The 24,908-nt window shown below is 40.9% G+C and overlaps 1 long non-coding RNA gene across 1 annotated transcript in view; it reads left to right on the top strand.

The window, feature by feature from the left end:
• Positions 1-5,381: 5,381 nt before the first annotated feature.
• The window catches only part of LOC122238542, a 75,134-nt gene continuing 55,607 nt past the window's right edge, over positions 5,382-24,908 (top strand). The window contains exons 1-3 of the long non-coding RNA XR_006217467.1: positions 5,382-5,651; positions 6,002-6,040; positions 8,711-8,887. This is a non-coding gene — a long non-coding RNA (uncharacterized LOC122238542). The remainder of the gene's footprint in view (positions 5,652-6,001; positions 6,041-8,710; positions 8,888-24,908) is intronic.

Genomic DNA, 24,908 nt, shown 5'->3' with positions numbered 1-24,908 from the left:
TCTGCCCCTTCCCCGCTTGTGCACGCTGTTTCTCTCTAAAAATGCATAAACATTTTTAACAAATGCAATTTCTCACCTTTCCCCCCAAATAACTTTTTCCTCCTGTGCTCTGTACATCAGCAAACGTGAACAGCCACCTGCACCGTGGCCCGAGAGCCGGAAACAATGTCACGGTGACCCTGAGCAGATTTCTCTTCTGCCCGCTACTAGTGAAATAGTCTAAACTCTTTAAAATCATCTGAACCCCCAAGGTCCTGTATGAGCTAGGCCTTGTTTCATTAGTCGAATTTGTCTCCACCATGTCCACCCTCCTGCACCGCTCCAGGTCGTACGTTATGATGTTACCATAATAAATGCCTGTTCACGTTTAAGGAGGCATACACGCTGCCCTCCTCAGATCGCAACACTGGTCTCTCCCATTTTATTCCACCCACCCAGCACCCCTGCCCCCGACCCGGCCTGGCCCCGACAACAACCTCACGCAAGCTTCTCCTTGATAATTCCCATCTCCTTTAAAGACTCATTTCCTCTGGGAAATGAGCTTTCTCTCTTGCCTCCCAGGGCATGCTGAAACATGGCTCTGAGTCGGGATGCCTGGAGCAGAGTCCCGAGAATATGTATTTTTTTTTAAAAAGCCCCCCAGGTGGTATTGATTCGGGACGATCGTGAATCATCCTAACATACGGCATTGTAGGTGGGCATTTATTTGTCTGTATTCTTCACTACACTGTGAGCGCTGTGAGACAGGGAACACATCCGTCTTGTTCACTTTCTAAGAAACATACAATCTCGTCGTAGGAGACCCTCAATAATTTTTTCCAATAAATAAAGGTGTAAACTTTGTGACTTTTCTTTGACTCTCCAGGGCTCTGTAAGTGGAGAGTTGGTATATAGGAGTATCTGGTAAGTGAAATGTAGCTGAGTCATTTTAGTAATCATGCCTCACACCAATCTACTGTAATATTATTCACATTTTTCCCCTAGCTTTGATATCATACCCAGGATTGTACATGAGATATCTGTTAGAGCTTAAATCCTGAGTGTTAATGGTTTCTGGTTTTCCTTATGTAGAAATGGAAAAAAAAAATTGCCAAAAGTGAAAGCCAATATTAGCCTCCTTGACAGATTCCGTACCCTTGATCAATATTTACCAAGAGCTTCTTTTGAGAATAACGTTGTAAGGTATGTGTTAAGAATAAATTGTTAAGTATAAATGCCATTACCAAAGTCCAGGTAAATGTCAGGGTAAAGGTATGTAAGAGTGAATTAGATGAAAGTGTACGCACGCACGCACACACACACACACACACACGCTTCAAGCTAGGGTAACATTGCCTGTGAATGTTAACTAACATTTTTCCAAATGTTATGCTGCAACTAATTTGAAGCCTTATCAATTGAAATAGAAATGAAATGTTTTCCCCCTTAAGAACAATTCTTTTTTTTTTAAATAGCCCCTTGTGTTCTACCTGCAAGTTTCTTGCTAATCATCACAGTGCAGCGTGTTTTTTTATCACCCTTCCCTCTTTGCCGCTATGCAAATCATAAAAAATGTCTTAAGATAGTTTGGAAAATCTACTGGTCTTCGTGTTTTTTAAATGCCATAATTAAATATGATTACCTCAGGGTATTTATAATACTTCAAGAACTAGGTAGGACACAAAGAATTGCTCGGATAATTGACATGACTTTCTACTTTGGTTTTGTCAAAAGGAAATCTACGTGTTGGCAACTCTGTCTTCCAATTATATAAGGTAGTCAATTTCTTCATTAAAAGCACATCTTGGGGTGCCTGGGTGGCTCACTGGGTTCAGCGGGTGGCCGACTCTTGATTTCAGCTCAGGTCATGATCTCACAGTCCTGGGATCAAGCCACACGTTGGGCTCCATGCTGAATGTGGGGCCTGCTTGGGATTCTCTCCCATTCGCTCTGCCCCTTCCCACTCTCTCTCTCTCTCTCTCTCTCTCTCTCTCTCTCTCTCTCAAAACAAACAAGCAAAAAAAAAAACTTTATAAAAGTCCATCTGTATCAGCTTAATGTGTAATCATTGTAGCGCATTTTGATAAGTTTTACAGAGTATAAAATACAACCCTTAGTGTCATATGTGGAGGTGATTATGGTGAGTAGTTGGTATCTTTTTACAGGAATGGAAATGGACTTCTCTTCCAGCAATTTGCCGTTAACTGGTGGAAGCAACTTGGCTTACTGTGTTGAGAAAAGCAGAAGCTGCTTCTGTGCCCAAATGTAAAACTAATGGTGATTGATTAGTAAAGACTAACAGGGGCCCTGGAGGGAAAGTGTGGGAACCATGCCATGCAGTTGCTAGCCTTGATTTTGAATGAAATACCCGTGTGGACAAGGATGTGTAGAATTCATTTTTTTTTTTCCTGAACAGATAAGGCTAATTCCTGAGGAAATTAGATACTGAAGGTGCACAAAATGCTCTCAAACCCTGAGTTGTGTGCGAGCTGGGCCACTCCTTATTTGTGGAGAATTAAGCACATTCCGTCAAATTTATACTACTGAAAGCTGTGCCTTTATTCAGTATGCCTTCTGCCAAGGGCGTGACCCTTTTTATTAAGTGCATCCTCTCTTTAAAAATAAGTATTCCCAGGGCACCCGGGTGGCCCAGTCGGCTAGGCATCCGACTTCGGCTCAGGTCACGATCTCATGGTTCATGAGTTCAAGCCCCGCATTGGGCTCTCGGCTGTCAGCGCAGAGCCAGCTTCAAACCCACTGTCTCCCTTTCTCACTGCCCCTCCCCCTGCCCTCAAATAAAAAAACATTACAAAACAAAACAAAAGTCTTCCCACCTCCAGGCTACGAAGCATATGGGGTTCTCCTCTTCATGACCACCTTTGAAAATTGGCTTACCATTTTGGCCCGAGAAGAGCAGAAGGAGGAAGAAGGAAGGGAATGAGACCGTAGAAGAGGGAGAGGAAATGAAAATAGGAACCTGAAGAGGGAGAGGAGAACACACAGATTTGGAGCCTAATTGCAACAGCCAATCCCAAGTGGAAAGGAAAACCAGTCCTTAAAAGGGCAGTGGAAAAGCCCGGAACCCTCACAGCCAGCCTCCTCTGGGGACGCCGACCGGGACACTGCCCTCCTGCAATCCGCAGGGTCTCCTGCAGTTAGGCTCGGAGCAGCTAAGTGCAACAGGCCTCCCTCACCTCCACCCCTGCCCTGTGCGCTGAGCCCTGGGAGGGGAGCAGCCCCGGAAGACAGCCGCAGGTGCACCATGGTGTCGCAGAGGTGGGTGGAGATGGGGGCGGGCGGGGGGCGGGGGGCAGCTGAGAGAATAGAAAGGCGACATGCTCAAGTAGCTTCTGTCGTGGGCGGGGACCTGGTGACTGACCCGGAGTAAAGTCGGACACTGGAGGGAGGAAATGGCAGGAAGAGAAGGGCTGTGGGAATCTGAACTGCAGGACATTCTCGGTGCCTCCCCCTTCCCAGTCACGGAGCAAAGGAAGAAAGATGTGGGTCAGTAACTTGCTTCACTAATGAGTCTGGGGAGAGCTGAGAATCCTTCAGCCCAAATGACCATTTGTGAATGGAAACAGGAGGAAAAAAATGCGGAAAAGCATTTGTGCTGCATTTTTGGCACTTTGGCTGGTATGCCAGAGGGGAAACTGTGTTCAAAACCTGTGGCTTTATTGAGATAGTACGTGTACTCTGCATTCTACCCGAATAAGGAAGTATATTAATTTTCACCCAGATATAAGAACCAGTGGCTTCAGCTGAGAGAGAGAGAGAGAGTGGTTCGAAGTTCGCAAGGACTGTGGACAGAAGACCGCTGTACCAGCCTGTGAACTCACCCCCAAGTCGTCAGCCTCCTGGAAGAGCCCGATCTCTGAGGCTTGAGGAGTAAAGTGGGAAGGAGCTGATACCTAAATTCAAGGGAGCCAGCTGCCATCCAGAGGGGGTGCCTCTACTGTAGTCTGTTGAGGCCACTGCAATAAAATGCCACAGCCCGGGAGGCTTAAAGTAACAGAGATTTCTCTCTAACAGTTCCAGAGACAGATCGGAGTGCCAGCATGTGTCACAAGGACCCCCTCCTGGTCGCAGCCTCTTGCATCCACATGGAGGGAGTGGCGTGGGGGGGGGAGCTCTCTGGAGCCTCTTTTTTTTTTTTAATTTATTTACTTAGAGAGAGAGGGAGCGTGAGCAGGGTAGGGGTGGGGAGAGAGGAAGAAAGAGAATCCCAGGCAGGCTCCACAGTCTTAGCACAGAGCCTGACCAGGGGCTCGAACACATGAACTGTGAGAGCATGACATGAGCCAAAGTCAGATGCTCAACCAACTGAGCCTCCCAGGGGCCCCCGGAGCCTCTTTTGTAAAGAGCACCCGTGGCATTCCTGAGAGTTCCACCTTCATAACGTAAGCACCTCCCACCTACTGATACTATCACCATTGGGGGTTACGATACCAGCATATCCATTTTAGGGGAACACAAGCTCTCAGATCACAGCCGCCTCTGAAAAGGAATGCTTTGAGGCGGCGATGACGACAGCGTTTGCAGAATTTTCACCAATTCCTCTTTATGCTGACTTCTCATATCTTTGATAGCAAGTAATGAAAATAGAAACCACACTTGAACACCTTTGAATGGCAGCGGTCTGAATAAGGTACAAGTATCTCAAGGTGAGGTTAGCTTTTGAATATTTGCTCTGGTTTTTACTCTAATTCATACATAGTTGTTATAATGATTAGAGTATAGTATGTAAATTGTCTAGGACACAGAAGGCTTACAATAAATGTTAGCTCTCATCTTCTATTTACCCGAAAAGTTAACCCTGATTTATTGGCTGACGCGTACTAAGGCAGACTTTCACCAGGTGACTGTTTTGAGAGTTATATAAATTTTTTTTTTTTACTAATTATTCTAATGTAAAATTTTAGATGTACCTTCGATCTTCTGTAGTACCACGGGAAATGTAACTGCCATGTAAGATGTTTGAAATCAAATTCTGTACTGGTATAGCAAGGCAGGAAGGGGATGGCAGCGGTACGCTCAGATGAAAAGACATTAATGTGCTTGCTTGGCCAGAAGTATGGCCAGGTTGAGAGAACCAGAGAGATCCCAAGCCATAGGATAGGGCAGCCAGATGGGTGGAGCTGTGGCCTTTCGTGAAGAAATGCACCCACTGGCAGCCAGTGGGCGAGCAGGGTCAAATTTGGACACACATCCTGACCTCACTCTGCTCATGCCTTTTCTACTGGAGTCTCCCATTGCCTGAACTCAGCGAGAAGCCAGAGCGAATCTGGGAAAGGGAACAAAGGTTATCCCACTCTGTGTGTGTGTGTGTGTGTGTGTGTATGTGTGTGTGTGTGTGTGTGTGTGTGTGTGTGCGCGCGCGCGTATGTAAAATCAAAGTCGAAAGAGGCTCATTCCAGGATCTCCACCCTGAGTACCCCCCTCCCCCGTTCCCAACATAAGGTCAAGTGCTAAAACCTGATTATTTAGGTTTGCAAGACAAATAACTTAGGCAGTTAACTATATCTGGGCAGAAGGTCAGAGCAGTGATTCATCACGTAATTTTCAACTTGTTGTTTGCACTGATAGGATAGCAGGGAAATGACTTCACTGGCCTGAAATCCAGTCTCTGTTCTTTGGAGAGAAAGAAAGATGGTTCCAAACTGAGATCAGATGTGAGTGGGTTAAAATTTCCATCTGCTTCTTGAGAAAGGCGGACATAAATCCCCCAGCGAACAGGCCATCTATTATTTACCTCACTTCATCCAGTACTCATGGCACTAAAAGTATCACCACGGGGACCCCAGTTTGGCCTTTTAACTAATAACTTTTTGGGGGGAGGGATCTGTTTTGCTCTTCGAGAGGGATGGTATGTTCCACCAGATGAAAGCTTTCAGATGTTCATGAAATTGGATTCATCCCTGACCCACTTCCCTGTGCGTGGCGTTTCCACCTGAGGGTGAACTCGAGGGATAGCCAATTGGGAGATAATGTCCTAAGCATGCCTCTCACATTTGTTTTCCAGGGCAAGCGATGCAAGTGAGGATTTCAGTATAACAAAGAGGTAAGTAGCAGTTCCTCTGTTCAAGTGAGTCAAGAGCAAATATGCAATCTGTAATTAGTGAGCGGACGACCTAGTCACTGCTTTTTATTTGAAGAGATCTGGGTTCCTACAGGAAACAATCTCTGAGTTTGGGAAGGACCAGAGATGATCATCTCCACCAAACCTAGGAAACACACCCAAGAAGCCCCCTCGTTCCTTTGGTCCAAAGTATGTGGGGCTGTGGAAGAGGCAAGCCATAAACGCTGCTACAAATTTTGACACCAAAGGATTTTTTTCTATCATATATTGACAGTGGTCAGTCCTATGCTGTTATTTATACTTACATTTCTCTGTAGACAGCCTTTAGATGAGACTGCCCTTTATTTCAGATGCTCCTTAGATCTCTGTGAAAACAGTGGTAAACCATAGACTTCCAAGAAATCCACTGAGCCTGGGAAATGTAGAGAAAAAGGCACTGAGCTGGGTGTTACTGTAAAACGTTTCTGAGAATGTTTTATCCATTGGAAAGTAAGTGGGCTGGTGCTTAAAAAGTATTTCACTTCCAAATTGCCTCAGTATGGACGTATGTTTCTATGTAACGTGCCAGAATATTCTGTTTTTGAAAAATGCATATTTATTTTTGAGACAGAGGGGAGGGGCGGAGGAGAGAGAGGGGGACAGAGGATCTGAAGCAGGTTCTGCGCTGACAGCAAAGTCTGACGCTGGTCTCAGACCCACGAACCCGTGAGATGCTCACTTGAGCCAGTATCAAGAATCAGATGCTTATGCTACTGAGCCACTCAGGTGGTCCCACCCCCGTTTTTGAATGTTTATTTTTGAGAGTAGTCTTTTTAAGGCATAGGCATTATGTTTGTTTTGCTTAAAGCCCCGCAAGTGTTTCCTCGTTTTGCTTAAAACCCGAGCCCCCTCAGTATGTGTTTGAAGGCCAAGTGTGGTCTGTCCCCCGCCTGCCTTTCCCACCTCATTTGCTCCCGCCTCTCCTTGAACTGGACCCTAGCCATGCTGAGCCCTTTGCTGTTCCTTGAGTGCATCAACCTTGTTCTTGCCTCGGGGTCTTTATACTTTTTGTCCCCTTTGCCTGAACAGCTCTTTTCTGAGCTTTTCGTTGGGCCCTTCGTCGGTCTTTACTCCTAACCCTGATTCGTGTTCTCTTCAGAGCACGCCCCATTAAGTGAAATTTTCCTATTTGTCTATGGGCGTGTGGTCTGTCTGTCTTCCCTCTAGAATGTAATCACTTTGAGGACAAAGACTTTTCCAATGAGAGCTTTGTCATTAGCCCATAAGGCAATAATAGTTGGCCACAAATAAGCTGTTTCTCCATAACCAGCTCTTGAGTGAATGAGTGTGGCATCTCTGAATTGAAGCCTTGCATCCTGAATCCTCTTCTGGTTTTATCCGTAGCCTCCAGATAAACCTGACTTGGATTTGAACTTGAGTTTACCCCTTATAAAATACGGCAATGTCAATTCTTGATCTCCGAGAGTCACATTCTTCCCAAGTAGCTTGGGATTCTTCAGACAAGCTATGTCAAAATTGTACCTGTAGCCATGGGAGAGCTGTTAGATGAGCTTGCTCAAAGGTTCTGGTGTTCGAGTGGCCATCTTGAACCAGTGTCGTTGAATGTAACTAAATGCCTCTTGAATTAACAAATGCGCCCTCTATGCTTAGCATGGTAAAGGTTCAGTGCACCGCTAAGCGAAAGGACATTTACTAGTCAATGGTCATTGTTGTTGTATTCGTATAATAGTGCTTCCCATGGGGGTTTGTTTTCATGGAGTAAATGTGTTGATCATACTGACACACGTATTGTCTATGAAACCACTACGTTTGCTAATTCCAGTGAATGATTTGACGTTCCGTTTGCCTAGCTGTCTCTCATGTACCTGGGTAATGTGAATCAATCCCTAAGAGGTGAATCTTTGTTTTGGATGTGGGCTTCCTTTAAAAGCAAAACAAAACGAAACGAAACGAAACAAAACAAAACATGGTATTCCAGTGCTACCTTACGAGTAGAGAGCCAGTCGGCTTTTAAAAAGTGAACACTCCTGTCTACCACTCACATCAAGAACCTCCTCGTTCCACTCCAGAGGTCCTTACAGATTAATTTTGCCTGTTCTTTCACTTCATCTAAGTGGAATAACATAGCATTCACCCTTTTGCTCTGTATTTATCCATATTTTTGTCATGTAGCAATATTTGCTCTTTTCTCTTGGTATATAGTATTCCATTGTCCATTACCACAATTCTTTTTATCTATTTATGTACTGTTTGTATTCCCAGAGTTTGTTTTTAATGAAGCTTGCTATGGGTCTTTAAAAATACTCTGTTAGAGTTCATATATATGCCTTTGTGTTGGGTATACCCACAACGGGCATTAGTTGTATGTGTGTATGTGTGTCCAGATTCATTAGTTGTATGTATGTTAGTTGTATGTCCAGATTTATTAGGTATGGGCCAAGAATTTATGGAAGTAATTGCATCAAGGTGTAGTGTCTGTGAGTCTGATTTGCTCTCAGTTATTTTAATTTTAGCCATTTTTGTGGATGTTTAATAGTATATTTTGCACTTGTTTTTCCTTAATGATACATGATGTTGAGTAGCTTTTGATGCGTTCATTGACCATTTGGAAACTAGAAATAAATTATATTTATTGACCTTTCTGCAAATTAGGAAAAATTCTCCATTTACCAAGATGCCCCAAAGCCGTCTTCTGGGAAAACTGTCACAAAAACCTTACATAGCTACAGTGACTTGAAGGTTCATGACAATGTCTGGGGATGTCTGGTGCCCAACCTGATGTGTGCAGTGAACCGTAGTCCCTGATAGACACCACTGCAGACATTAAAGGTAAGTTAGAAACTCACCTCAGAAATTTACATTGGCCAAAGGAAAGAGGGACACTGATCTTGTAGAAGATTCTCTGGGACCGTAAGAAGTTAAAGTAGACCAGACACTCAAGAGAGGAAGAGACTGCTGTGCCCCTGAGTTCTGTTAGGAAAGTCTCCTATGAAAGGATAGACTTGACTTAGAGAGTGTGCACCATGGATGAATTTCAAAGTACTTTGTCACCTGTCTTTGTAGCCACCGACCTGTCACCTGGACACCAACCGTAACAGGCTTATAGCTTAACAGATGCATGTTAGTCCCGGGCAGCAGGGTGCTAGGGACCAACATGGACACAGAAGGTATTTGGAGAAAAATTTGCACGCAAAAAAGATGATGTGATTTGCTTAGACCTGGCCCCTAGGTTCAGTGTTAAGAAATCTAGATTCTGCTGTTAACCAGTATCGCTAATCCATTGTGATGTCATGCAAATCAATATATATCCCTATAAGCAAATTTGCTTATATCTTTGAATGTAAGAATACTATAGTCCTCATTAATCCTCATTTGTTTCAGACAATATAGGTTCAGATTTAAAAATCGATAAAACCTGTTACCAACAGAAGATATTGTTGTTGGATAATTAAATGGCTACTATTAAGTGTTTCAGGTTCTTTTTAGATTTACTGTAAGAAATGTGAATCTCAGAACATAGAAAAAGGCTTTCACTAGATGTACATTTAGGTAGATAAAACACCACTTAAAAGTTGTTCTAAATTCCAAACAGAAGCAGAGTCGTATTTATAAAACTTAACCTTACCAAAATTAAAAAAAAAAACAAAACTCTGTTTGTGATAAGTCTCCTGACCTTTAGCTTTTTATCAATATAATTTGATAGGATAGGAGAAAGCTTGCAGCATATGAAGTATTTTCATTAGATATGCATTCAGATGCAAGAAAGCTCCATTTAAAAGTAATCTACATTCAGAATCCAAGCCATGGTAATATTTATAAAACCTATCAAAATTTAAAAAAAAAAGCTAATTGTTTAGTGACAAGTCTCATGACCTTTAGATTGCCTATTGCATTCAATTTTATTTTTAGTCCTTTCAATTATCATCCCTATACTCAGATATCTTACAGTGAATTAATTCTTATGTGGGAGAATTTCATCTTCTTTGTGGGGGGTATGAGTCATTATTCCTTTTATCTTATGCACAGCATTTCTCCCATCATCATTTGGGTAATAATGAACTATTTAAGCATTTCTGAATATAGAGAGTAAGGCTTGAGTTTGATGGTCATTTATTTGGAGTGAGGAAAATGATCTTATAATGTTGGTGATTATGCTAATTACTTCAACGGGGTGGATTCAGTATGTGAATAGAGAAAAATGAAACACAAGAAACTGATAATGTCGCTAAAACACACAAACAGCATGTATAAATGATTTAACTTTATGCAGCCTTAGGAACAAGAAGTTAAGTAAAATTACATAGGGTACTTTAGATTAAAATTTGATCAACTTTTATGTCATCTGTCTTTGCCTTTATTATTTTCTCTGATTCTCTGAATTTTGATGTCAGTATTTTATATGCAATTGTACTGGCTCTCTGCTTCAAAACTTAAATAAAGCGTTGCCTTTAATAATTGCCTCTATGCAGCAGACAGTTCAGTCCTTTCGAGAAAACACGAGCCTCTCTAGGTCAGCTTGCTTTTATAATGGTTTTGGGAAATCCAAAGGGCGCATATAAATAAGTGTATCTGAGAGCTTTTGGCAAAACGGTGCAAGATGTGTAGGTAATCGCTAAGATGCCGTCAACTGAATTTCAATTTAGGCCGGCTAACAAACTGGAAAGCGAACATAGCTAATTTAAACAAGATTTGGTGGAGGGGAAACAAAGTCACTTACTGCTACTCTTCTTAAAGTGGATTGTACATGATATTTAATTACTGGTACCCATGCTCTGAATTAATTAAGCAACCACAGCCTTGCAAGATGTTACGGAATGTGGACGGAGACAGGGTAAAGGGGCTGGAGTTGATATCCTCTGGAAATGGCTAGGAAAATAAGAATGTGCCAAAATGTTTTAGTGAGAACAAGTCAACTGGCCTGGAAAGGTAAAAAGAGAACCGGGGAGCTGTTCCATGGGTAGGAACCAGTAATAGAGTACTGATTTCTTTTCCTCACTGTATGTCTCAGAATAGGTATGTGTATGGAGTTCCCTTAATATTTTCAGACAAACTTTTGTGTGCTTATTCTCTTTCCTCCTTAACCATAGGCATAGTTTACAATGCCATATTGCGTAGTCATGCAGAAAAAAGAAAATATATATTGGTGACCAGAAAAAGGAATATTTGTGAGTTACATTCTCCTATTAATGATACTTAAATATGTATTAAAACTAGCTTAGAATAATACTAGCTTAGAAACACTATTCCGATTCAGTTGGGAATTCGCCCACTAGTACCATTTTGGATTTTAAACAAATGTCCCAAAAATGGCATTCATTTATTCCATAGACGTCGACTGAATGCAAAGGGGCAGAAACCGCTGCGGTCTACCAATCTCCTTTCTTCCTCACTGAATAAACAAGTTTCTTAGTTTCACCTGGATACACAGCCCCCCAGATAAGCGCTATTTTTCCCAGCTTCTCTTGGCAATGGCTTGGAGTGCCCATTGACTAGGTTCTGGTCGCAGTCCACAAGAGATGGGATGCCTCGGGAAAGAAGGACACCTCCTGTTTCTCCTTCCCACCGCGTGGGAGATCCTCCAATAAGAAACCAACATGGGGCGCCTGGGTGGCTCAGTCAGTTAAGCGTCTGACTTCAGCTCAGGTCATGATCTCATGGTCCGTGAGTTCGAGCCCCGCATCGGGCTCTGGGCTGATGGCTCAGAGCCTGGAGCCTGCTTCCGATTCTGTGTCTCCCTCTCTCTCTGCCCCTCCCCCATTCACGCTCTCTTTCTGTCTCAAAAATAAACATTAAAAAAAAAAAAAAAAAAAGAAACCACCAGTATGTCAGAGAGAAATAAACTCCAATAAAAGATACATATAAAAGACTTTGCATCTTGAGGTCTCCTAATTATGCCCACTTTGCCTGTAAGTTGAATAATACAGCCTCTTTTGGCAGGTGTAACACTAACTGAATTGGGGGAGAGATTTTATTGGTTTCATGTTTTAGGGTAAACTATTAGCACACATAATTTCCTACTACGTATACATATACCCTCCTGGCAAATTATTTTCAAAACGACACTACTCAAAACCAACCATTCGAATATTATTGCGGTGTCAATGCACTCCAAGCTGGAAATTCTCAGACTGTGTGCCTTCCCTCCTTGCTTTTGGCAGAACCCTCTGCCCACACGTACCCGTGCTTACACCTCGCTCAGGGGGAAAGCTATCACCAGAGATTTCATGCTAACTCCCGGGCATTATTCAAGCTCATATTTGATAATGGTAATGTCTAAAGATGTCCCTCTGTGAGACTAAATAAGGCCAGCAAAGTACGGGAAAGCTTAGATTTACCAAAATATTGATAACATTTTTATGTACAGTGATAGGGATATTTTTCCTTCAAAGACATTTTCTAAAAATGATCATCTTAGCAAGATTCCACAAACCTAAGTCACTTTTTTCCCTAATGCTCATATCGATTAGCTTCCCCTTTATCAATTAGCACTCTGCCCCCCGGTTGATAAAGGAGGTGACCTAACATATTTTTTTAGAGAAAATGATATATTTGTAATCAAAATATTGGCCTTACAAAAAAAAAATAAGAACTTCACTAGTTTTTTTTTTAATTTTCCTAGATTTATTGAGATACAATGGACTTATAACATCATGTGGGTTTAAGGTGTACAACATAATGATTTGAACCTGAATACATTGCGATATATTAACCATAATAACCCATCAGTGCAACATAGTTAACAAGTTTTTTCTTTATAATGAGAACTTTGAAGATCTACTCTCATAGAAACTTGCATGTATGCAATACAGTATTGTTAACTAAAGTCATCATGTAGAACGTTGTATCTTTAGAACCTGTCTTATAATGAGAAGGTATTGGGTATCTCCACCCAATACCCCTGCTCCTTGCCTCCGCTGGCAACCACCAATCTGGTCTCTGTTCTTCTGACTTTGGTTTTCCTAGATTCCACATTAAGTGAGAGCATACAGTATTTGCCTTTCTATTTAATTTAGCACGGTGCTTCAAAGTCTATCCATGTTGTTGTAAATGTCAGGATTTTGTTCATTTTGATGGCTGAATTGTCTTCCAGTGTGTACATATACCACATTCTCTTTATGCATCTATCCGTGGATGGATACTTAGATGGTTTCCAAGTCTTTGCTGTTGTGACTGATGCCGTCAAGAACATGGAGGTGCAGATACCTCTGTGTGGTAGTGATTTCGTTTCCTTCAGATATACATCCAGAAGTAGAGTTAATCGATCGTATGGTAGTTCGCTTTGATATTTTTAAGAACTTCCATACCGTTTTCCATAGTGGCTGCATCAGTTTCCATTTCCACCGAACAGGGCACAAGGATTCTTCTTTCCGGCATATCCTTGCCAGCACCTGTTTTCTCTTCTCTTCTTGAGATAGCCTTTCTAACAGATGTGGGGTGACCTGTCCTTGCGCTCGGAAATGTATTCTCACGATAATCAGTGATAGTGAGCACCTTTCCTTGTACCTGTTGACCATTCGAATATCCTCTTTGGGAAAATCTGTGTTCAGGTCGTTTACCTATTTTTTATTTTAATTAAAAAAAATTTTTTTTAACATTTATATATTTTTGAGAGAGAGAGAGAGAGACAGACAGAGTGCAAGCAGGGGTGGGGCAGAGAGAGAGAGGGAGACACAGAATCCAAAGCAGGCTCCGACTCTGAGCTGTCAGCACAGAGCCCGACGCAGGGCCCGAACCCACAAACCGTGAGATCATGACCTGAGCCGAAGTCAGATGCTCAATAGACTGAGCCACCCAGGTGCCCCTGTTTTAATTTTAATTCTTTAATGTAATTTATTGTTAAATTGGCTTCTATACAACACCCAGTGCTCATCTCACCAAGTGCCCTCCTCAATGCCCATCACCCGTTTTCCCCTCTCCCTCACAGCCCCCATCAACCCTCAGTTTGTTCCCTGTATTTGAGAGTCTCTTATGGTTTGCCTTCCTCTCTCTCTCTATTTTTTTCCCCTTCCCTTTCCCTGTGGTCTTCTGTTAAGTTTCTCAAGATCTACATATCAGTGAAAACCTGGTATCTGTCTTTCTCTGCCTGGCTTATTTCACTTAGCATGATACCCTCCAGTTCCATCCACGTTGCTACAAATGGCCAGATTTAATTCCTTCTAATTGCCAAGTAGTATTCCATTGTATATATAAACCACATCTTCTTAATCCACTCGTCAGTTGATGGGCATTTATGCTCTTTCCATAATTTGGCTTTGTTGAACATGCTGCTAAAAACATTGGGGTATATGTGCCCCTATGCATCAGCACTCCTGTGTCTCTTGGGTAAATTCCTAGCAGTGCTATTGCTGGGTCATAGGGTAGTTCTATTTTTAATTTTTTGAGGAACCTCCACACTGTTTTCCAGGGTGGCTGCACCAGTTTGCATTCCTACCAACAGTTCATTTTAGCCACTCTGACCAGCATGAGGTGGTATCTCAGTGTGGCTTTGATTTATATTTCCCTGATGAGAAATGACGTTGAGCATCATTTCACGGGTCTGTTGGCCATCTGGATGTCTTTTTTGGAAAAGTGTCTATTCATGTCTTCTGCCCATTTCTTCACTGGATTAGTTGTTTTATGGGTGTGGAGTTTGGTGAGTTCTTTACAGATTTTGGATACTAACCCTTTATCCGATACGTCATTTGCAAATATCTTTTCCCATTCTGTCGGTTGCCTTTTAGTTTTGTTGATTGTTTCCTCTGCAGTGCAGAAGCTTTTTATCTTGATGAGGCCCCAATAGTTCAGTTTGCTTTTAATTCCCTTGCCTTTGGAGATGTGTCGAGTAAGAAATTGCTGTGGCTGAGACAGGAAACCATCAAAACCCTGGAGGAGAAAGCAGGCAACAACCTCTTTGCTTATTTTTTAATTGTGTTTTGTTTTTCCTATTGAGTTGTATGAATTCCTTATATATGTTGATATTAACCCTTTATCAGTTGTGTACTTTGCAAATATTTCTCTCCCATTCCTTAGGTAGCCTTTTTGTTTTGCTAATGGTTCCTTCCCCTGTGTAGAAGCTTTCTGGTTTGATGTAGAGTACCCATTGTTTTCAATGATGTTTATACTTTAGGTGTTATTTCCAAAAAGTCATTGTCAAGAAGTTTTTCTCCTGTGTTTTCTTCTAAAGTTTAATGGTTTCAGGCCTTACATTTAAGTCCGTAATCTATTTTGAGTGAATCTTTGTGAGTGGTGTAAGATAGGACATGATTTCATTCTTTACATGTGAATATTCAATTTTCCCAGCCCCATTTTTTGAAGAAACTGTCTTTTCTCCATTGAGTATTATTGGCTCTCTTTTTAAACGTTAGTTTACTGTATATGCATGGGTTAATTTCTGGACTGTAGATCTGTTCCACTGGTCCCTGTTTCTGTTTTTATGCCAATACAATTATTTTTGTGATGACCAGAGTTTTGTATATAGTTTGAAGTTAGGAAGTGTGATGCCTTCAGCTTTGTTCTTCCTGCTCAGGATAGGTTTGGCTATTTGTGGTCTTTTGTGGTTCCACATGAATTTTAGGATTGTTTGTAAAAAAAAAAAAAGTACCATTCAATTCTTGATAGGGACTTCACTGAGTCTATAGATGGGTTTGTGTAATATGGACATTTGAACAATATTACTTCTTCCAACCCAATGAACACAGGATATCTTTCCATTTATTTGTGTCTTTGCCAATTTATTTCATCAATGTCTTACAGTTTTCAGTGTAGAAATCTTTTACCCCCTTGGTTGAATTTATTCCTAAGTATTTTATTGTTTTTGATAGAACTATAAATTGGACTTTTTAAAAAATGTCTTTTTCAGATAATTTGTTGTTAGTTTATAGATATGCTACTGTTCTAGTATGTTGATTTTGTATGCTACAATTTGACCAAATTTGTTCATTTGATTCTAATGTGTTTTTTTAAGTTTATTTATTTATTTTGAGACAGAGAGAGAGCAAGCATGAGTGGAGGAGGGGCAGAATCTGAGGAAGAGAGAGAGAATCCCAAGCAGGATGCATGCTGTCAGCACAGACTTGACTTGGGGCTCAATCTCAAAAACGGGGAGATCATGACCTGAGCTGAAATCAAGAGTCAGCCTACTGAGCTACCCAAGCACTCCTAGATTCTAATAGTTTTTAAGTGAAGTCTTTAGAATTTTCTCTATATGAAAATCATGTCATTTGCAAATAGAGATGATTTTACTTCCTCTTTTCCAGTTTGGATGTCTTTTATTTCTTTTTCTTCACCGATGACTTTGACTATGACTTTCAGTACTATGTAGAATAGGAGTGGTGAGGGGGGCACTCTTGTCTTGTTCCTGATCTTAAAGAAAAGTTTGCAAACTTTTACCATCCAGTATGTTAGCTATGGGTGTCATATCGAGCTTTAGTTATGTTGAGGCAAATTTTTTCTATACCTCATTTTTTGAGTTTTTATTATGAATTTATGTCAAATTTCTCCATATGCTTTTTCCCCGTCTATTGAGATGACTGTATGATTTTTATAGTTCATTCTATAGTTGTGGTGTATCACATTTATTAATTTGCATATGTCCTTGCATCCCAGGAATGATTCTTACTTGATCAATGTAGATCATTTTTATGTGCTGCTGAATTTGGTTTGCTAGTATTTTGTTCAGAATGTGTATTTCCATATTTATCAGGGATATTGGGTGGTAGTTTTCCTTGCTTGTAATTTCCTTATCTGGCTTTGGTAAAATGACTTTGGTGGTGTTCCCTCCAATTTATTTATTTATTTTTTGACAAGTTTAAAAAGGACCGGCATGAATTATTTTTTAAATGTTTTGTAAAATTTCGCCAGTGAAGTTATCTGGTGCAGGGATTTTCTTTGTTGGGTGGGGGAGAGTTTAATTACTGATTCAATCTCATACTCATTACTGGTCTGTTCAGATTTTCTATTTCTTCCTGTTTCAGATTTGGTAGTTGTATATTTATAGGAATTTATTCATTTCTTCTAGGTTGTCCAATTTCCTGATGTGGAGTTGGTTATAGGAGTCTCTTGTCATCCTTTGTATATCTGTGGTATCAGTTGTAATGTTTCCTCTTTCACTTATAATTTTACTAATCTCTCTTTTTTATGGTCAGTCCTGCTAAAGCGTTTTTCAATTTTGTCTTTTCTTTTCAAAGAAGCCACTCTTAGTTTTGTTAATCTTTTCTCTTGTTTTCCTATTTTTGATAGTATTTATTTCTGCTTTAATTATAATATTATTTTCCTTCTAACTTTGGACTTAGTTTGTTTTTCTTTTTCTAGTATCTTTAGGTGCAATGTTAGGTCGATTAGTTGAGGTCATTCTGTATCCTTGTATGCTTGTAGAGCTATATATCTTCCTCTTTGCACTGATTTTGCTGCATCCCATACATTTTTATATATATTGTATTTCCATTTTCATTCTCCCCAAGATACTTTTTTATGTCCCTTATAATCTCTTCCTTGAACCATTGGTTTTTCAGGAATATAGTGCTTAATTTCCATGGATTAGTGAGTTTTCTAGTTTTCCTCCTATTATTGATATCTACTATCATACCATTATGGTAGAAAAGACTCCTGGAATGAGTTCAGTATTCTTAAATTTGCTAAGACTTGTTTTGGGGCTTAACATATGATCTGTCTTGGAAAAGGTTCCATGTGCACTACAGAAATATGTTGGATGGAATGTTCATTACATATATGATAGGTCCATCTGGTTTGTGTCCTTATTGATTGTTTTTTTGGATGACTTATTGATTTATCCACTGTTGAAAGTGGGGTATTAAAGTCTACTGGTTAGGTTTTCTAGTTGGGTGCTTCTGTGAATAGGAATTTAGTATGCCAGGATCTGAGTGCTGGTTGCTTTAAGCCCTGTCCCTCCTCTTCACCACAATCTGACCTCCCACAGCCAAGCCCCACATTCCTCCTACAATTCCTGTGAAGTGAGACACAAATGGGCTTCCAAGGATGTGACACATATGCTCGGGGAGCTGGATGTCCACTTTGGGCTCTCTTCTTCCCACTGGGAAAAGCGTAGGCCCGGGGGGCCCTCTTGGTGTGGCACCATGTCACCCTGGGGGACAGGGGATGTGGTCAGAGTGTAGCTGTTCCCCTCTCCCCTCTAACGCACTCCTTCTCTGTCTCCGTGATCCAGGGCAGGGTTCAGCCTCGCCCCTCTGTTCTAGGACTTTCACCATGGTATCTTGTCTGTGAATGGTTGTTAGTTGGTCTTCTTATGAGGGGAACTAAAGTCAGGAATGATCTTTGTTGCTTTTTGATGCCACCAGAACTCCCTTAGTTTCTAAAGATGAAATGTAGGATTAGGGTTGGTGTGGAGAGAAATTCAAAGACAGTGATTCAAGAGAAAAGACAAAATGAAGAGAAAAAAATGGATTGTTTAAAGAATCTATGTAATAATCTCAGACATTTAGAGTTATAAAGGATGGTTTGTAGTGATACACTTCTTTCTTTATATTCCTGCAGTAAACAAGACAAGTTAGACAAGGGGGCCCAGAACTGATGCATTATAGTTACAGAATGGATATTTTCAATAATCTCTAAGAGACCAGGGAAAATTCTCTTCCGTGTTTCTATTTTAGTTCGTAAAAATTTGTCATTTTCCCTTAGACCCCCTCACACAAGAAAAAAAGATACGTAAAACTATAGCATGGATACTCTTTTTCTTACTCAGTACATTGGTCTCTAGAAACTAATTTTAGATTTTAGCACATGTACACATGCATGCATACATATGTATGCAGACTAGTTTTCCTAAAATTTGGTGTATACTGGTGGGGCGGTCACTTCTCTCTCTGCCTGACATGGAACATTGTTTTCTAGCATGTTTGACTATCTTTTGCTCCCATGAAACTATTTCCATTGATAAAGAAACACATATTTTACTCTGAGTTTGTTTCTTTTGTTTCTATTCTGGGTTTGTAAACCTTTCTATGTGTACCTGCTGCCTTTTTTTTTTTTTTTCTGTTTTTACTACTTTTAACAGCCCCTTGTTTCACAGAAATGAAACATGGGCACATGTGCATGTGTGTGCATGCACACACACACAGAGGCAAAGTATGTTGAGTTAACATGTAAGAGCTTGGGTCTCCAAGTCACCCAGCATTCAGGAGCCCTGCCTCTGCTAAGTGCTTCTCCAGCTGCCTTCTTATACCATGGTCAAATGACCACATGTTCTCAGCAGAAGAGGGAAACAAGGAAGTCTGCCACATGGTGTCAGACCCAAACATCTAAGAACATTGTTTAGTGGGGGTGGTGGGGAAGAAAACAAAACAAAATTGGGCCCTTTTGCTTCTGTTCTCATCTTGTTAAAATCCAATTACCACTTGCTCTTTTGTGAAACAAGTAATTGAGGGATGACTTTTTACAATCTCTAGGAGAGAAGACCAACTCAATGAGAGAAAAGAATCAGTACTAGAGCTAGGTCCTAACTCCACAGCATTCATGAAGTGAGAGATTAGCGAGACCCCATAGGAGCAAGGCCATGTTCAAATGGCCTTGGGCTGTGATGAGAGTCAACAATTATCACCTACACACCTACCATCTTCTCATAGCCACAAATGGTTTTTCTAACCCTGTCACTGCTCAGTAGAGTGTTCATTAAATGGAAGAGTAAATGACTTGGATTCTAGAGCTGCCTTTCCAGATAACTGATGGTATGCTAATTGTCACATAATTTATCCTGTTACTCTGTTTGAACCAAGGGGGGTTGATGAGGTCATCTCAACTCTAAAGTTCACTGACATGGAATGTGGAATTTAATTGATATGGAAAGTAGGGTCTAGTTAAGTTATTTACCCCGTGTCTATATTACTCCTTACCAACAGAGATAGGACTTGGTGTTTAATGTCTTTGCATTGAATTTAGAGTTCATGTCGCTCCCTGTAGTTTTTCATTGTGTAAAACTTTAAAGTCAAGATGGTTTTCCTCTCATTACTTGATACATTTTCCTTCTGTCACTAACTGCTTAACTATTAAAAGCTCACTTTAATTTTTTTAGTGTTTATTTTATTTTTGAGAGAGAGAGAGGGAGAGACAGCGTGTGAGTAGGAGAGGGGCAGAGAGAGAGGGAGACACAGAATCCAAAGAAGGCTCCAGGCTCTGAGCTGTCAGCACAGAGCCTGACATGGGGCTCAAATTCATGAACTGTGAGATCACGACCTGAGCCAAAATCAGACACTTAACCGACCAAGCCACCCAAGCGCCCCTAGAAGTTCACTTGAAAACAATCTATCACGACCAAATTTTGATGGAAAATTTAATAGAAAATATCAAATCTATCCCAAAGCAATAACCTTCTGATTTTCCAATAGTTTGTTTTTTATTATTATTGTTGTTTCTCCTCTAGGTAGCTGACTCCCATTCAGTGATTTCCAAATAGGCTTTCACCCCAAAATCCTGAAACAACCTGGGAAGAATCATTAGTCTCCAGAGACATTTCATGATCATTTGGGAATTTCTGAAATTATGGCAAATGTGACAGCATCGTAGAGATAGGCCTTAAGCAATTTTTGTAAATACTGTTTGTCATCATGGTAGGTATTTATAAAGCTAATTATAGGGGAGTGAGAAACAGAACTTGTTTTAATGTATTAGGAAAATATCATATCTGTACATAGAGGCAAACAGTATGTAGGATGGCCTTGAAAATGGTTTATCAGTGTAGACCGGTATTGACTGATCAGGTGATTAGAGAGGCATCTGTTTCCAAAAGTTTACTAGCAGAGGAACGTGAAGAAAAAATGCACTGACGGTAAGTGTTCTGCATTTCAAGTCCATTCCATAAAAATTAAGCACTTAAAAGTGTAGGTATGTTTCAGATTAAGGTGGACTAGGTCTCTGTATTGGAGCACTTAAAATATATCCCCCAAGTCTTTGAAAGTATTTGGATATATTTGGACCTGTTTTCCTTGTGGCGGAATGTGGGTCACAAAGAATAATCTTTCATTTTTCAGATAGAAATATACTGATGCCTAAATGTATTGCTTATAATGTATCAGTCTACAGGATATTATTTTTCTCGTAACAGAAAACGGCAGAAGTGGGTAACTGTATTCTTCTGGCGTAAAACGGAACTGAGCAATCTTTTGCAATTACAATGCATAGGCTACCCTGGTCCTAGCGCAGGAAGCATAACAATTTGCATATTTTAATTTAGAGGTGAGAGACCCCTGTCAAAGTAACAGCTTGGACCAGGCCAGCAAGGAGAAATCGAGAAGAGAGAAATAATTGAAAAGGCAGTTCCCAACAAAATGAAATTTGTCTCGTTGTCACTTAAGGTTGTCTTCTTGTCTTTCTGAGGGAGCAAGGTCAGCCTGAGAATGAAGGGAGGGTAGAGCACAGTGGATCACTAAGGGCCAAAGGATAATTTTTTTTAATAACAGTGGCAATTGCAATATATATTTATGAAGCGGAGACGAAAAGAATGCACACAGCTTTCCGGTTAAGAGTCGGCAGGTGTCCTTTGAGTCGAAATATCGCAGACGTGTACACGGCAGATCTAAAGTTTGTCCTCAAAGACAAGCAGGTTACAGAGCAGATGAAGTACTTAATGAAATAATTTACTGTGACATATTGATATTGAAGTCTGGAAGGCAGAAAAGGATTTGCAACAAAATTAAGGTATGTCTCTCTTGAAACAGTTCCCCATTTCTTTCTCCGAGGGCTGATAGGAGATTTTCATGAGAAGAGGAACCTGTTTTATTTCTCTCTCCAAGTTTATGCCAAAACATAGATGCCAGTGTGAGGTTCAACATTTGCCTCCACATGAGAATCTCATTGGAATAAGGTCCAGAGGGAAATCAAGTATGATATGTTCCTTGGTTATGTTTCAGAAAGGTTTTAATCTCTTCAGTGTCATGTGTTTTCAGTTAAAATGTACATTAGTGAAAAACTCAGGCACCAGCAGTGAAAGGAATTAGGCCTGGAGAATGTTAGTTTTAGATACAGGCAATGGAGGATGGCTAGGACTATTATCAGGGCATAAAAACAGCAGCCAAATTTCAACTCTGAGTGGGGATAAACATTGTCACAAGTATCTGGGAATATTAAAAAAAAAATGCTTTCTTTAGGAAACGCAGATACGTATTTCACATTCATGATATCGTTTCATCATTTACATAAAAAGGAAAGAAAAACACCCGCAGAAAAAGCCACATTCTGTGGTTGGCAAGCTGTGTTCTGTCCTAACACATTGGAGGGAAGCCATGCATCAAGATGGCTGACTTTGTCAGTGATTCTCAACGGGTGGGATGTTGGTTTTCAAAGTTTGGAGATGAGCAGGAGAGGGAGCATGAACTATTTGAAAACTGACCCCCTCCACTCCCTCATTGAGAATCAAAGGTAGAGCATCAATAGCTATTTGGAGGAATCAAAATATTGCCTTAGAGGACTAGCTCTCTAGCTGTGCAACCTTGGACAAATCCATTAGAAACTCCACATGTTAGTTTTCTCATCCTGAAACAACGCGTCGCTTTACCTCACGGTTTTCGTGAAGCTGCACAGATGATTGTGCTATTTTAAACTGTTGAGCGTGGGGCAGATTTCAGTTTTCCTTATGAATTGACAGAGACGAACACACATCCTTGGCTTCTAGATACTTGCAGACCCATTCGCTCAAGTCATTTTTCCGGAAGCTAAGTCTCAAACACCTATATTTCCTCTTTGGTCCCAATTACACGAACAATGTTATCACGGGCTTCTGGACACTTGCCTGCCCAGGGCATCATACAAAAAAGGGTGAACTTACAAGTACATTTTCAATATGTATGACAGCTGTTGCTCCAGAATGTTTCCAAATTTTTGCCCCCCTCGTCCCGCAGTGATTTTTCTTCTTTGAAACATACTAAGAAAATGTATTCATCACAAACCATGTCTAATAATGAGGCCATGTAAAACTCTTATGGCGGCTGGTAAGGTGCTGCTAAGTGCCAGTTTTGGAAAGAAAGTTTATAGAATTTACTTGGCAATGCTGAGCCTTTCCATTAAAAAAGAAAAGAAAAGAAAGACCACACAACACTCGCTATGAAAAGATATTACATTTTCTCCAGAGAAGTAACACTTCCTCCTTTGTTTGGAGGTTCTCCAAAGACTGTAAAGCATTTTTGCAGATTACTTTACCTAAAGTTTTTAAAAACTTGCAAAATAGCCATGAAGTAATAAAGTGGAAACTATTAGTATGCCAATCAGAGGCAGATATAGAAACAGTAGTCCTAAGAAAAGGTGACCTGTCTAACACCTCCCGCAAAAAGCTGATGGGTCCAGAAATAGAATCCAGGCAGCTGACTCGAAACATTGGGCAACACTTCCTCTCTTCAGAATTATTATTGTTAAAAGCCTTTGCACATAAACAACGTCCTGCTCCTTGAGGATGGATGAGATCATGCTAACAAGCTACCCATTCTTTCCATAAGAAATACTGCAGTCATGGCCATGAGCTAATTCATCGAGTGTTCATAGGCCACAGAGAACACACACACACACAAGCATGTATACACGCATACAAAAAAATCCCATTCTAGATCAGTTTGTTTTCTTAAACCAAGCTTTAGTTGAAATTTTAATTTCAAGCTTTAGCCCACCATTTTTGCCTAAATTTCACACTCTGTCCGTTTCTGTTTCTACATGTCCTCCCCTCCCTAAATCGTATAATAAAGAACTAGACCGTGGTAGAATGGATTTCTAACAGATTTTGCAATTTAGCTATTGTTACTTCCACAAAGGCCGTTCGTTAAACTAACGTGCACTAGGGACATGACTTAGAGTTTGGAAGGTTGGAAGTCATCAAATCTCTACCACGGAAGAGACATCTGATCATTTAAAGTTATCGCATCAGGGGGCGCCTGGGTGGCTCAGTTGGTTAAGTGTCCGAGTTCAGCTCAGGTCATGATCTCACGGTTCGTGGGTTCACACCCCGCATCAGCCTCTGTGCTGACAGCTCGGATCCAGGAGCCTGCTTCGGATGCTGTGTTGCCTCTCTCTCTGCCCCTCCCCCACTTGCTCTCTGTCTCTCTCTCTCAAAAATAAGTAAACATTAAAAAAAATTAAAGTCATCACATCAGAATTATACTTAGTCTTAAAGATGTTGAACAACAGTGAAGATTTTTAAGGAAACACTGCTCACAAATAGCATCTCAGTACAATATAGGTAATTTGTACAATTTATATGCACTTTTTCCTATACAATACTTGTGAGATAAGGCAATGGAAAAGCTGATAGTAGTAAAGAGAAACCGGCCCTCCAAAGACCAGCTGAAGTTATAGTCAAAAGGCCCATTGTCCATTGTGTGGTTTAAAAAAGACCATCGGCTCACACTGGGTTTTCGGCACATCTACCAGCTTCCTCTTCCTTCAATATGGAAGAGGGCGTTCTGGCTCCATTGTTGGCAGTCAGCAGCTCCTGATTCCCCCTCTGCGGTCCCTCCATTGTAACGATCACGAAAACGGGAAACGTGAGGCAGTTTCAACAACACTGGAAACTAGAAGTGCTCATCAAAAATGTGTCAGACAAAAAAGTTAGAGACAACTAGGGAAAGCTTAGCCTGGAGGCAGAATCACAAAGCCATGTGGGTGAATAAGGTGAGCGATTTCCACCTCCATCGCCTCACAGAGGCACAAGAGCACCCTTCTGTTTCGGGAAAGCTCCTTGATGGGGAATCCAAACACATTGTTCTACCCTTTGGCCCCACTTCAGTCTTTAACGCATCTCTGCCCAATATTCCTAGGGAATGAAACACCACTGAGGCCAACATGGGGGTGGATAACCTTTTAGATCCAGATGTTGGAATATTTGTTTCACCATTTAGAGATAAAGAGAACGTGCCATGCA

The sequence above is a fragment of the Panthera tigris genome, chromosome B2, assembly GCF_018350195.1.
Source record: "Panthera tigris isolate Pti1 chromosome B2, P.tigris_Pti1_mat1.1, whole genome shotgun sequence".
Lineage (NCBI taxonomy): Eukaryota > Metazoa > Chordata > Mammalia > Carnivora > Felidae > Panthera > Panthera tigris.
Note: the sequence above shows the minus strand (reverse complement) of the source record. Positions and strands in the feature narration are given on the sequence as shown.